The following is a 14,940-nucleotide window of genomic DNA, read 5'->3' as shown; positions in this document are numbered from 1 at the left end:
TACCGTCTTTGTTATACTGTACTCTTCCAAGCGCTTAGTTCCAGGTTCTGCACACAGTAAGTGCTCAATAAATACAGTTAATGGATGAATATGAAAGTGAAATGCAGAGCTACAGAGAACCAAAATAAAATGTATGTCCTCTGAGGCTGAAGCAGTTCCATTTCTCTCATCCTAAACTATTGTTTTCATCGGATTAGGTAATAAAGAGTGCATTTTTAAAAATGGTACTTATTAAGTACCTATTACATCCCAGTCATTCTATTAAGCGTTGGGTTAGTTAGAAGATAACAAGGTCGGGCACGGTCTGTGTCCCATATTGGGCTCCTAGTCTAAGTAAGAAGCAATAGGACTTAATCCCCATCTTACAGATGAGATAAGTGAGGCCCAGAGAAGTGAAGTGACTTGCCCAAGGTCAAAAATGGCAGAACTGGGCTTAGAACCCAGGTCTACTGACTCCTAGGCATGGATCTTTCCCCTAAGCTATGCTATTTCTTTTTTTTTATGGCATTTAAGCACGTACTGTGTGTCAGCACTGTACTAAGGGTTGGGGTGGATAAAAGCTAATCAGGTTGGACACATTCCCACATGTGACTCACGGTATTAAACCCCATTTAACAGATGAGACAACGGAGGCACAGAGAAGTTAGGTGACTTTCCCAAGGTCACACAGCAGACAAGTGGCAGAGCCGAGATTTGAACCCAGGTCCTTCTGACCCCAGGTCCTTCTGCCTCCCTGGCGCGTGCTCTCTCCACTAGGCCACGCTGCTTCCCGACGTCTTCTCTGCTTCTCAGGTCTCGCCTTTCGTAGCCCTTCTCCATCAGTCGAGGCAAGTCCCTAAATATGCAAAATGGTGTTCCTTAACCCAGTTTTCAAAACTGTATTTTCTGAGATCGAACTCACCTTCTACAAATGGGTATTTGAAAACCAGTTCTCTCTCCCCAACCCCCACCAACCCCAAAGACCTGATGTAGAGGTGACTCTGAGGAAGAGGAAGTAAATGGAATTTTTCATTTAGATTTTAAAAACTGAAACAGAGGGTTCTGGGCCAGCGTCGGGGTGAGTGGGGAGCGGGGGGAGAACCCCTTTTCTCCTGTTCCATCGTGAGTGAAAATGGAGAGCAAACGTCAGCACGCGAAGTTAGATCAGACCAAGAAACTCCTGATTGTGAGAGTTGTTGTGAGTCAGCGAATCCCCCTCTCTGGAGATCTCGTCAGTCTCGAATGTGGCAATTTCAGCTCTATGTGAACACACCACTTGGGGATCTTCCACTCCACCCCGCCATCCCCCCCCCCCCCAAACCCTAGGTTCAAATTCCACTCACCATTTGCCAAGTCCAGCTTCCTGCTTTTAGAATATGGGAACATACAACTTCCTCCTCTTGGAGCTGTTTGTTAAGCATGCGAACTAGTCAGTTTGCTTCAACTCAGCCCCTAAGTGGAGATTAGAGTCCTGGAGGTCCGGGCAGGAGAGAGGAAAGAAGGAAAAAACACAGACTGTCAAATAGTATCTGATGCTCCTGTATTATGAATTCTGAATCATAAAATAGAGGGAAAGTACTCCTGTTTTAAGAACTTTGACCCATAAAATAGAGGGAAGGCCTTAAAGACTATCAATCCATTCATTTAGCTCTACTGAATTTAATAGCATTCATTATGTGGGTGCTGTCGTGAGGTGTTAGGAGGAGGAAGTTAAATCTCCCCTTTCAGGAAGTTTACACTCAGGTGAGAGGGAGACGGGGGTAACCCAAACCACGCTTCATATGGTACACGAGACGCGTGAATTCTGGCAATAGAAACAAACACGGGATTTTGGCGGTGACCAAGTGCAGCCACTAACTGGAATGATAGAAAACCTCAATCAGGTTGTTTTGATCAAGGAAAGCCTCTCGGGGGAGGTGGTTCTTTAGCAGAATTTTGAAGGAGGGAGAGACAAAGAGGTGGTAGACCCAGGAAGGGGATAACGTGAGCAGTGGTCGCACTGAAGACTGAAGGGGTCAATAAATCAGTGGTATTTACTGAGCTCTTACTGTGTGCAGAGCACTGTACTAAATGCCTGGAGAGTACAATATAACAGAGTATACACACACTCTGTACATTGTTATACACGCTATATATTGAGTATATTGATAGACACACTCCCTGCCCACAACAAACGTACAATCTAGAGGGGGAAACAAATCATATAAATGAATTAAAGATACTACATAAGTGCTGTGGGGCTGAGGGAGGGGTGAATAAAGGGCGCAAATCCAAGGGCACGGGCGATGCAGAAGGGAGTGGGAGAAAGCGGAAATGAGGGCCTAGTCGGGAAAGACCTCTTAGAGGAGATGTGCCTTCGGTAAGGCTTTGAAGGCGGAGGGACTAATCATCTGTTGGCTATAAAGACGGAGGGCCTTATAGGACGTGGGCAAGAGGTTGGCAGCGAGATCGAAGAGATCGAGTTACGGTGAGTAGGTTGTAGGAAATCAGGGAGGTAAGGTAGGAGGGGGCAAGGAGATTGAGTGCTTTAAAGCCCATGGTAAGGAGTGTCTGTTTGCTGCAGAGGTGGACGGGCAACCGCTGGAGTTTCTTGAGTGGGGAAACGTGGCTCGAATGTTTCTGTGTAAAAATGATCTGGGCAGCAAAGTGAAATATGGAGTGGAGTGGGGGAGGCAGGGAAGTCAGCAAGGAAGCTGGTGCAGAAATCAAGGCGGGATAAGATAAAGGGTAAGATGATTTGGAATTTGGGCTTTGAAATATTTAAGGGTTTGTTAACTTCACCCTCTCCCTTGCCTTCCTACCTCTGCTTTTCCAGACTGCTGTCCTTTTCAGATATACAAACACTCTGGGACCAAAACCCATAGTTGTTTTACTTTGCCACTCTCCTTTTTCAGCCTCTCCAGCGAGAGATAGATTTGTGTAAGGCCGAGTTTCTCCAAGGACCACTTACCCTAGTGCTGCTCTAAATATGTTCTCGTTCTCGAGGAAGAGCGGATTTCTTGCGCTCCCGGTGACTTCTGAATTCCCTCATCTCTTGGAGGGTCTCTCTCCTCTCCTGTTCGTTCTGGCCCTTCTTCTTTCCCCTCAGAAGGCAGGCTCTTTTGGTCATTGGCAGTACTGCTGGAATGGGATTGTTGCCCCATGTTCCTCTTTGTGAGCCTGGCTTCCTCAGGAGCAGAAAAATGAGGGAAGTTAGTGGGGGCACTCTTGGTCCCTGGCAGAGGGAGTTCACGGGGAATTCTGCTCTGTCAGAGCAGTCTTCTGGTGTTCGGGATCGGATGCCCAGGACAGCTTCATCTGTGTGGTATTCAGTAGCATTTACTGAGCGCTCATCAGTGCGGAGTACTGTATTAAGCGTTTGGGAAGAATACAGTAGAGACAGTAGGCATGCTCCCGGCCCTCAAGAAGTATACTGGTTCTTGCCGTTCGTGTTATGGCCTAAATGAAACCACAACCAACAGTCTCGAGCAAGGCTTTTTTTAATGGCATTATTGAACTGCTTACTATGTGACAAGCACTGTACCAAAGGCTGGGGTAGATGTAAGATAATGGGCTTGGACACAGTCCCTGTCCTCCATGGGTCTCCCAGTCTTAATCCACATAGTAAGCCCTCAATAAATGCTATCGATCGATTGATCGATCCCTATTTGCAGACGAGGTAATTGAGGCACAGGGAAGTGAAATGACTTGCCCAATGTCACCCAGCAGACTAGCGGCAGAGCCGGGATTTGAACTCAGGTCCTCCGACTCCCCGGCCCGTGCTCTATCCAGGAGGCCTCCATCGCCTCTCCGCGAGGCAGCCCGGTCTGTGAAAATTGTGGGTCGCCCCTAGCGATGGATTGGGTCTTGTCTTACGCCGTGGAGTCGTTTCCGACCCATAGCGACACCACGGATACATCTCTCCCAGAAGGAAGTGGTTTACCGTTGCCGCCTTCCGCGCGGTAAACTCGAGTCTCCACCCTCGACTCTCTCCCATGCCACTGCTTCCCGGCACGGGTGAGTTTTGACTTGTGGCAGATTTGCCGTCCACTCGCTAGCCACTGCCCAAGCTAGGAATGGATAGGCCTCTGCTTGACTCTCCCTCCCGTAGCCGGGACTGATAAAGTACTGGAAACTCTCCAGGTGCCATCCTGAGAGGGGATTGACTTGAGTACGATAATAATAATAAGGATGATGATGGCATTGAGTCGCTTACTCTGTGTCAAGTTCTGGGGTAGATGCAAGATCATTAGGTCAAACACGGTTCCTGTCATTCTTGGGGCTCACGGTCTGTGAAGGAGGGCGAGCGGGTATCTGATCCCCATTTTACAGATGAGGAAACTGAGGCCCAGAGCGGTTGAGCGGCTTGCCCGAGGTCCCGCCACGGGCAAGTAGCGGAGCGGAGATTAGAACCCGAGTCTCCCTGCCTGCCAGAATCAAGGCGTGGAGGAACAGTGTCCCTGTGGGAATGGATAGGCACCCGGTCTGGCAAATCAGATGGGGAAATGAAAAAAAGGAAACTCTGCGGAGGGTGAGGTGCTCCTGGCACTCAGTGGCAACACACACAGAGGCACCTTTCATGCTTATCAAAGGCAAGCGGGTTGCTGTGTTCAGACAGGGCAAATAATGTGGTGATAAAGGTGGTAGTGTTTGGTCTTTGAAAAGCAGCATTAAAATTGCTGGATTAAAAACCGATTCCTGGAGCCAGTTACTCTGTAGAAAAGGAACAGTCTTAACGTTCACTGTAAGGCTTACTAGGATGAATTAAATCTAAAAATCAGTATTTGGGTTTTGGGTTATTACACCCCCAAAAACATTGCTGTTGCTTCCATCGTCAGAAGTCGGGGCCTTATAGTAATCTGTTAAAAGCCTGGCGCAGTTGTAAGATCTTTACATGATGAGCTTAAAAATGTGGGCCTGTCCCTCTGGGAGCCACTAAACAACACGAGGACCGGCAGACATCTAACAGAAACAGAAGTATCGTAGAAGGGAAAGTCCGTTTGCCAAACATTCATTAGCTGAAGTGAGACGGGTTTTAGGTGATCGAAGAAAGTTTAGCTACGTCAAGCTGGGCTGATCTCCAGATCTTTGACTGAACTGATCTCAGGCACCCAGATAATCATTTTTCTGCTCTATTTACAGTAGGGAAAGTGTTCTCCATGGGGAGGTGGTGAAGAGTTAAGAGCTGTACATTCAGAAAATGTGGAGGCAGGGATCGGGCCATTGGCTTCTCCTGAGTCTCCAAAGGCCTCAAGGAGGAGTTGGGAAGGTCAGGCAGTTCTAAGTGGCATGAGCGATTATCCACATGAAAATCGAAGGGATCTCAAGATTTATGTCGACGCGGTGGGCTTCTCAAAGTCCAAGCTACTAGGGGAGAATGGGAGGACCAGATTGCTGAGGGAATCTTACAGTGGCCAGAAAGGCTGGTTTTGAGCTGCAATCATCCCCGTGGCTTAGGCCGCTCTAGGCAGACCTCAGCAGTGTCCTCGGCCCTGGAAGAGCTCTTGGAGTTCCTGCCGCAGTCTTCTTCCTTCACATCCAGGCAATCCCGAATTTCAGCGGCGCCGCCCTGTGGGTCTAAGTTTGTCCTCCTACCCCTAACCCCAGCCCACGCCTCAGCTTGCACATTTAAAAGGAACTCGTTTGGAGCAGTATCGTGGCTTAGTGGAAGGAACGTGGGTGGTGAGTCAAGGAGACCTGGCTTCTCTATGCTTTGGTCTGGCCCTGGCCTACCAGGTGACCTTGGCCAAGTCACTTATCCTCTCTGGACCTCAGTTTCCTCATCTGTAAAATGGAGATGAGAGTTTGTGAGCCCAGTGTGGGATAGGGTCTGTGTCCAATCTCATAAGCACAGAGTAACAGAATATTGTAATATTAATATCGTAACAGAACTGCCTAAGCCAGGACAGACACTGTAAAGCCACACTGATGACCAGTTTCGAGGGCCTTTGCAGTATCTGCAGCTCCAGCCACCCCGTGTGAAGGACACAGAGGGAGGGCAGCTCAATTGGAAAGAAAGTCACGTCCATTTTGACGTCTTTCTCTGAGCGCCATCTTCAGAAAAAACTTACCACTTAAATAATCTACCTGTACTTCAGCTTTCCGTAAAAAGATGAGGAAGTCACGAATCACTTATAAAGAATAATGCTTACTACCAGCCTTCTTTTTGATCTGAGGATGGCTTTAGATCCTTCTAACGGTGATTCCTTCAGAGAATTCTAAACATTTCCAACAGCTGGACTCCCCGTAGTTACATCTCGACCAACTCTTATAGCTTCGACAAATAATGTCATCAATCTCTATTTCGATACCATTTTGCTGTTCCATATATTCATTCCCCTGAAGCCCAGGTTCTGGGCTCCATACCCTGTGCTGAATAAATAAGTAATTAACTGGTGGATCTGCTCCCTCTAGGCAGTCCAATGATAAGAATAATAATAATGACATCTGTTAAGTGTTTACTGTGTGTCAAGCACTGTTCTAACAGTGGGGTAATAATGATGTTGGTATTTGTTAAGCGCTTACTATGTGCAGAGCACTGTTCTAAGCGCCGGGGGAGATACAGGGTCATCAGGTTGTCCCACATGAGGCTCACAATCTTAATCCCCATTTTACAGATGAGGTAACTGAGGCACAGAGAAGTTAAGTGACTTGCCCAACGTCACGCAGCTGACAAGCGTTGGAGCCGGGATTCGAACCCATGAGCTATGACTCCCAAGCCCAGGCTCTTTCCACTGAGCCATATAAGTTAATCAAATTGGACACAGGTTGTTCCTCATGGGGCTCACAGTCTAAGTAGAAGGGGGAACATGAATTGATTCCCCATTTTACAGATGAGAAAACTGAGGAACAGAGAAGTCTCGTGACTTGCCCAAAGTCACACAGCAGAGAAGTTATGGAGTAAGGATTGAAATCCAGGTCCTCTGGCTCCAAGGCTTGTGCTTTTTCCATTAATAAAAATAATAATAATAATCGTGGTATTTGTTAAGTGCTTACTATGTGTCAGGCACTGTTCTAAGAACCGCGGTAGATACAAGATAATCAGGTTGGACACAGTCCCTGTCCCTCATAAGGCTCACAGTCTTAATCCTCATTTTACAGATGAGGGAACTGAGTCAGAGAAGTCTCGTGACTTTCCCAAGGGCACACAGCGGACAAATGGTGGAGTCAGGATTGGAATCCAGGTCCTTCTGACTCACAGGTCCGTGCTTTATCTCCTAAGCCACGCGTTAGACCACGCTGCCTCACAATCAGAATAATCCATCTACCTAGCAATGAGTAATTATGGTATTTATTAAGCATTAACTCCAGTTCTACTCACGGTGATAAGCTCTAGGGTAGATCAATCAATGGTATTTATTGAGCGCTTACTGTGTTCAGAGCAGTGTATTAAGTGCTAGATACAAGATATTTAGGTCAGACACCACCTCGGTCGCACGGGGACCTCACAGCCCGAGGAGGAGGGAGACCAGGTATGTATTTAATCACCTTTTTACAGGTGAGAAAACTGAAACGGAGAAGTTAAGTGACTTGCCTAAGGTCACACAGCAGGCAAACGACGGACTCAGGGTTAGAATCCAGGTCCTTTGACTGCCAGGACCGTGCTTTCTCCACTAGGTCACGTTCTTTCTTGTTCAGACACTGTCGTCGTCCATCAGGATGCTCGTAGTCCAAGATGTAGATAAAGCTGTATCTTAACCTCTTGGTGCCCCATGCCCTCATCTATAAAATGGGGATGAGTGACTTTTCCAAGGTCACACTGCAGGGTCAATGGGAGAACTGGAACTAAAATCGGGGCCTCCCAATTCAGAGTCCCATGCTCTTTTCACTAGACCATGGTGCTTCCAGTAGGCAAGTTCTCCAGATCATTTCTTGCTCAGTCTCTTCCCTTCACTCGTACTGAACACGGTATAACAGTACAAAGTAATAATGTAACATTTTCAGTGTGAAATTTATAAACCGTGTCCCATTCTGTGCCTGTTCCCATCTAGAACTCTGAAATGGTGAACTTCACAGTTTTGAACTTGTGAATGACCACATATAAAACCTTGATATACTGACTCTTAAAAATAGCATCTTGTGATTAAAGACCCCGCCTTATCTTCAGATTCCAGGAAATTTAAAAAATCTAGTGCAAATTTCATAGGGAGCTTTCTGCTGAATATGTGCTTGGTCTCCCCAGAGTTCAGTGGCTTTTTGGGCGATAATGCTATTACAGTGTACTCTCCAAACCACGTAGAACAGTGTTACGCACAAAGCTAAGCACTCAATAAATACAACTGATTGATCGATTAATGCAGTGGGAACCTCGTAGAGGGGTCAGGCAGCATTACTGTTGGACACGCAAGCTGCCTCTGTAAGGGGCAAGATATATTTTTAGAGAAAAATGTCAAAATCTGGCTAAAGAGCTAACTTGCCTCTTGGAACCCCCTAGATACGTTCAAGGCAAAGCGAGGGTTCTGGAACCTAGAATCACTGATCCCATCACCCACCACAGAATTAAACCCACCTACCCCCATCAGCTATCAATGGGCTGAACGCTTGGGTTGACCTGGATTGCCCTGCCTATGTGTTTTCATCAGCAAAATTGAGGTTTTTAATCATTTTATCATGTAGAATTGTAAATGAGAGCAATGTCTTCTAGTTGAGCTGATGAAAAGTAGCCACTTCTTGGTACCGGGAAATATCCCTAGAGATCTTTGTCGCTAATTCTGAGACCATAGAGTTTTTGTGGTGAGGTTTCCCTCTAAACTGTGGGTGTTTGGGAATTAGCTCAATGAGACGAGAAAGATCTGACTGAGTTTTTAGCACCAGTTGGCAGTCTGCAGACCACAATCTGATTTGGGGGCAACCTTTAACATCCAAACTGTGAAAGTACTGATTAACGATTCAGCCGGATGGTAAACCTGAAGGAAGGCGGGCAGGAAAATGTACCACACTTCTTTGGCAGAAAACTTTCAGGGATTCTTCAGATAAAATTGCAGTTCACCGTGCATTAAAAAAAGTTTCTTGAAATGTTAAGGGTCTCGAGGGTGTGTGATTGGTGTATGGTGTGTGCAGGTGTGCACTTCTAATCCACCCTACTTGGTAAACAAGTCAACTTAAAAAATATAAAGTTTTACTATGCCGCCTGGAGGGAAAATGAATAAAGTCCATAATACAAGAAAAATCTGATCCTGTACATAGCAGTTTGCTGAAATTCGTTTAGTCCTTTAATGAGGTATTGCCCATTATGTGAATTTGCAGGCGGTCATCTAATTTTTAGCTTGTTCCTTTCTGTTGGGGAGAAAAACAAAACCCACTAAAAGCAGGTATTTCAGCAGTCGCAATAGTCTACCTCTGTGAAATTTCTCAACCAACAGTTATGCGAAAACTCCTTTTTAAAGATCATGTAGTTGTGGCTTCTCCGGAAAAGTCCAGCGGGACAAATTATTCCTTACACTGGGCCAGTTCCACTGTGAGAAATGAGATTTATTTTCCGGCCACATGAAGGGTTCATTTGAAGATTAAATATCCATATGAGTCTGTTGAAATGTTGAGCCGTCCAGCTATCGCCCGTGAAGGCGCTCAAAAGGTTTGGCAAGAAGCAGAACGAGAACCAAGGCTTTCTGATTCCTAGTGCCACTCTGACGGCTTGGAATGTCACCATGGTAGATAGGGGCAGCTTTCATTTTTCTAGGTTAAGAGTAGGAAACTTGCCTGTAGAACTATTGCTGGTTTTCATGAGAGGTGACGTAGGTTAAAGAGAGGTTATCTCGCTCTTGATTCTAGCCCAGTCAGGGATGACCCAGGACGGAGCTAAAAGGTAATATGTTAATGAGTGAAGCTCTACTGTGATGCAGTCCAGCCCTCCTCAATGGATAATGTTGAGAGAAATTTTAAAACAGGCCCGAGGGTCACGATGTGGCCTAAGGAGATGCCGAAGATGCTGGTCTTGACAGTTGATCTTCCATAGTTTCCAAACAAACCCCAGCAAAAAGAGCTGTAGCCTCTCCCACTGCAACATCTTACTGTGGCCAAAGGACCTCCGTTGTTTCTACCAATCATCTGGTTATGCTTTTTACAGAGCGGTGCTGCTTTATCAGGAGATCAGAGGAAGACTGCTTGAAGCTTGGAGGAATCCCATGTGTAGTAGAGGGTGAAGGGAAGAGAAGACCAGGCAACAACCTGGCGCCAGTTGGAAAAAAGTAGCAGAGGCGAGGGGATGGATGATTTGGTCTAATTTCTGACCCGTGTTTAACTTTGGAAATGTGACTTTTTGGAAGAGAAGATAGGGTAATGGCTATTTGTGAATCAGGAAGTTGTGTGCAGCCTCTACTTGATTGTGTAGCATTTTCCGACGGAGGGGGAAGGAGCGGAGGAAAAGAGATTGCCGGAAAAGATCATTTCAAACTGCTGGCGAGGCCAGAAATGAGCCAGAAATGCTGAACTCGTCACAAGGCATGTAGGGATAAAGAAACTAAAATGTAAATCATTCCAAGTCAGTGACTTGAAAGTGTCCCGCATTTAAAAGAGTGTGGCTGTAGAAAATTGCTGAATTATGGTAAAGTTGTTCACTTGTGAAAGTCCCAGAAATGATTTTTTCATTCGAATGCTTCATCGGAATGAGTTTCATTCAGATTCTTTATTTGATGTTGAGTTTTCCAGAGGTGTCCAAGACACTTAACTATCTGCGCCTCATTTCCCTCATCTGTAAAAATGGGGCTCAAATATCTATTCTCCCTCTCCCTTAGACTGTGAGGCCTGTGTGGCGCAGGAACAATCTGTGTCCAGGGCTTAGTAAAGTGCTTGGCATATAGTAAGCACTGAAAAAATGCCATTATTATCATTACTCCTCTAAATTGCTGCAACTTAGTGTGCCGGCTCCCTAGTAATAAGAATTATAGTATTTGTTAAGCGCTTTCCCGTGTGCCAGGCCGTATACTAAGCGTTGGGGTGGTTACAAGCAAATAGGGTTGGACACAGTCCCTGTCCCACGTGGGGCTCACGGTCTCAATCCCCCTTTTTCATATGAGGTTACTGGGGCACAGAGAAGTGAAGTGACGTGCCCAAGGTCACACAACAGAATATTGGCAGAGCCGGGATTAGGACGCAGGTCTTTCCGACTCCCAGGCCCTTGCTCTATCCACTAAGCCACGCTGCTTCTCACAATCTAAGAAAGAGGGAGAATGGGTATAAAATGGAGATGGGGAAACCTAGGCACAGAGAAGTTAAATGATGTGCCCTAGGTCACACAACAGGTGAATGTCGCACAGCAGACGAATGGCCAAGTTAGAATCCAGGTCCCAGGCCCGTGTTCTTTCCATTAGGCCACGCTGCTTCTTTTGTAACTCTTTTTGGTAAGTGTAGCTACATTCTTTCTTTCACAGTTTACACTAGGAGTAGGGAGAAATTTCTCCACCTATCAAAAAGTAGAAATGAGAGCTAGATCCATCTTTGGAGCCCTAGGTAAGCCTTTATATATATTTAATCACTGGAGTTGTGGCATTTCCATTGTGCGTCCGACCCTTTTCGAATAGCGCATTGTGGACCGAACCCCAGACAATTTGTTTCCTTCCTATTGAACAGAGCCTGCTGTTGAAGTGAGAGAGAAGAGAGGCTCTCTCCCTCTCTGTTAAGATGACACCTGTTGGTCCAGATTCTGTTACCAGTAGTTTGGAGGTGTAGTTACCCCGCTGGATTAATAGTCTCCGGTGTGTAGAATACTGAGAGGCAGCTCCTTACGTCAGCACAGAATAAACACAGCTGTCATTAGCTCCCTCCTGAAACACATCAGCCCCCATGCAGCCTTTCTAGCTGTGACCAACTGCACACACACACACACACACACACATCAACAACAATGCCCTCTCTCCCTGCCTTTAAAACAGCTGAGAGCAACAGACCAGGAAGATACTACTCACCTTTGTTCTGGGCCTGTTTCCGGCAACTCCCCTGGACAGATGTATCATGCTTGGCCGGACAGGAGCTCATCCCTCCGGAATAACATAGTGTGTTTTGGCTGCCAACGCTGAGTGTCGGACCTCAACTAACCTTTTCTAATGGGCCACCCACCTCCTCTTCCCCAGCATGACAAAGAGACGTTAGGGGATCTCAGTTGTCTGGGTTTTTTTGAGAACGTAACTTGGCCCCATCTCCCCCTGTGACTTGAAGTCTGTGGAAGACAGAACTTATGTAAGACGTGAAGGGGAATGATCTGTAAAGTAATGGGAAGAAAACACCCTGTTGAGGGTCCGAACTCAATTCCAATGGACTAGAACGACATGTTGAACACGCTTCTAATCTGGTCCTTCAGGAGGATGAATCAGAAACTCTTTTTTCAAGAGGGAAATGACTCAGAATTCCAGTAGGAGAAATGAAATGAGTGTCACATATTTAGGGAAATGAAAGTTTGATAGCCTTCAACTGGGGTTTTTGAAAAGAACCTGTAGGGAAGAAACCAAGATTAGAAGTTGGAATGAATAAGCGGGAATGTGAGTCATAGCAGCGAGTGGGGCAAGTCCTTGGAGGTTTGAGAATGAGGTAGATATGGTCGAACCTCATGAGAGAGGAGAATGGAGGAGGACAGGGACTCATTTCCTGGAGTGAAGTTTTAGTAATAATAGTAATGATCACGTATTCGTTACGTGCTACTGTGTGTCACTGAGCACTGGGGTAGATGCAAGCTGATCAGATTGGACACAGTCCTTGTCTCACTTGGGGCTCCCAGTCTTGATTCCCATTTTACAGATGAGGTAACTGAGGCACAGAGAAATTAAGTGACTTGCTCAGGGTCACCCAGCGGACGAGTGGCGTAGCTGGGATTAGAACCCAAGTCCTCCTGACTCCCAGGTCTATGCTCTATCCACTAGGCCATGTGGCTTCCTGTTTTTCAGCCATTCTCTGAAGCTGAAAGCTTCTTGGGAAAACCATGGAAGGGAAATGCAAGTCGGTAAGGCAGGAAATAATTGAGACTCAAACAGAGGGTGAACAGAAGACTGGTCTTGCATTGAGCCCACTTGAATGAGTCTGTTTCAGAAGCAAGCCCAGGGAGGATAATGGGAAAGCAATTTTGCATTCAAGAGTGACTGAAAAATAGGGAAGTAAAGGATTGATTTCAAGTAGGTAAAGTGGAGAGAGGAACTTTGAATATTTTTTCTAGGGGGTTTCTTGAAGAATTCCCTAAACCCAGCTTTTTTGGTTTCGAGATTCAGCTTTACCATAAGCACTGCTGCCCAGCTGCTCTCCTTTTCACTCAAACCACCCATCACATTTTCTGTGTTCCTACTAAGCTACATGTGGCGTTGCCTTAGTCCTGATCAGTCTCACCTGAGCACAGACCTGTGCTTCTGCCTCTTCCTATGCGACCACGTCTTCCGTGTTCCGCATCCCCTCATCAAGTAGGGACACCGGAGGGCATGGAGTGGGGAAGGAAGCGAGAGATTCCAGTGCCCCCAGTGAGCATCTCGGTCTCTGACGCGTGCATGTTCTAGGAAGAGGCGCTGAAGCAATAGGCTTGTTTTCAGTTTCAACTCAGCAGGCTGTCAGCCAAAGAGTAGAAAAATCTCTTTAGATAATGGACGGAGCTCCCGTATAGCTGTCTGGAGGTAAGATGAGAGATTCGGAACTGGGCCTTCTAATTTGGGGAGTAGGGATTGGAGGAAGTGGGTTGGACTGCAATGGGCAGCAAAATGAGTTCCCAGAAGCCTTGGAGGGAGTTCTCTTTTGGCAACGAATGAACTGACTTTAGACCAGTGAAACGTAGAATAAGCGTCACAAGTTTGCTCACCATCTCTTCATTTATCTTTGTGATTAAGAGCCGGGTATGTGGACTGCAAAATAATTGTTTTTAATGATTAGCTGGTGATCATCACCAAATATAAGTCCTGTCATTTGGGAAATCAGGGTGTTCTTTAGTAAGTGCACAGACGATCTGTACTAGAGGATGGACCTGGGAATCAGAGGACCTGGGTTCTCATCAGTCATTTGGTGGTATTTTTAAGCGCATACTATATGTAGAGCAGTATAGGGAATGTGTCTATCGACTCCGTTATGTTGCTATAGTGTACTCCCCAAAGCGCTAAGTACAGTGCTCTGCACACAGTAAGTGCGCGATAAATACGATCGATTGATTGAATCCCAGCTCCACCACTTGTTTGCTCTGTGACCTTGGGCAAGTTACTTAAATTCTCTGTGCCTCAGTTCCCTCATCTGCCAACTGGGGAGTCAATGCTTGTCTTCCCTCCTACTTAGACCGTGAGCACCGTGAGCGACCTGATTATCTTGCATCTGCCCCAGTGCTTGGCACGTAGAAAGCGTTTAACAAATGCCATAGTTGTTATTATTGGTAAGCGCTCGATAAATACCGTTGCTTCAAATGATGTCTGTGAAGAAACCCATCAGAAATGGGAAAGCAATTTTAACAATTTTGCATGATTATGCAACAGTCCGAATTTGGGAAATTTTTGCAAAATATCATGCGGTGCTAAAATTTCATTGCCCTTTGTGTTTGCTACTACTGTATTTGGAAGCAAGTCCATTGCCTTGACCCTTGGAAACTCTAGGGATTATAGTCAAATTTACCATAAGAGGAAAGCAATGTCAGAGGCTACAAATCCAAAATATGCAAGAGAAAGGGGCCAGTAGAAGCACGGAAGCACAGGACTTCACTGTGCAGAGAAAAGTAACCACTGGGTTTGAATTAACCAACTCTGCCATTGTATAATGATAAGCTTTCAAGCTGCAATAATATTTTGAATTGTTTTTAATCTAACACGTGAGGCGATTCTCCATTAGCCACGGTTATGGGGCCCAAGTATTAGATGACTGAATGAGATTATTTTTCAGTCTGGTAAATAGGACTGGGTGAACTTACTTCGGGAGCCCCGTGGGGCCCAGGGTCTGTGTCTAATTCTCCCCTGGGTACCTTTTCCCAGTGCTTACCGTAATGCTTTCCACACAGTAAGCGCTTAATAAATGCTACTGCTGCTACAGCAGACATCC

General features: G+C 46.1%; 1 protein-coding gene across 5 annotated transcripts in view; it reads left to right on the top strand.

Moving 5' to 3' along the window:
* The window catches only part of LYN (LYN proto-oncogene, Src family tyrosine kinase), an 89,327-nt gene that overhangs the window by 34,324 nt on the left and 40,063 nt on the right, over positions 1-14,940 (top strand). Inside the window, exon 1 of one of the 5 annotated variants that reach the window (XM_029068562.2) lies at positions 13,496-13,544. The exons of the other annotated variants lie outside the window; for them this stretch is intronic. The gene's annotated coding sequence lies outside the window, so the exon portion shown is untranslated. Of the gene's footprint in view, positions 1-13,495; positions 13,545-14,940 lie in introns of those variants that run through there. 5 annotated transcript variants of the gene reach the window in all.

The sequence above is a fragment of the Ornithorhynchus anatinus genome, chromosome 7 (genome assembly GCF_004115215.2).
Source record: "Ornithorhynchus anatinus isolate Pmale09 chromosome 7, mOrnAna1.pri.v4, whole genome shotgun sequence".
Lineage (NCBI taxonomy): Eukaryota > Metazoa > Chordata > Mammalia > Monotremata > Ornithorhynchidae > Ornithorhynchus > Ornithorhynchus anatinus.
Note: the sequence above shows the minus strand (reverse complement) of the source record. Positions and strands in the feature narration are given on the sequence as shown.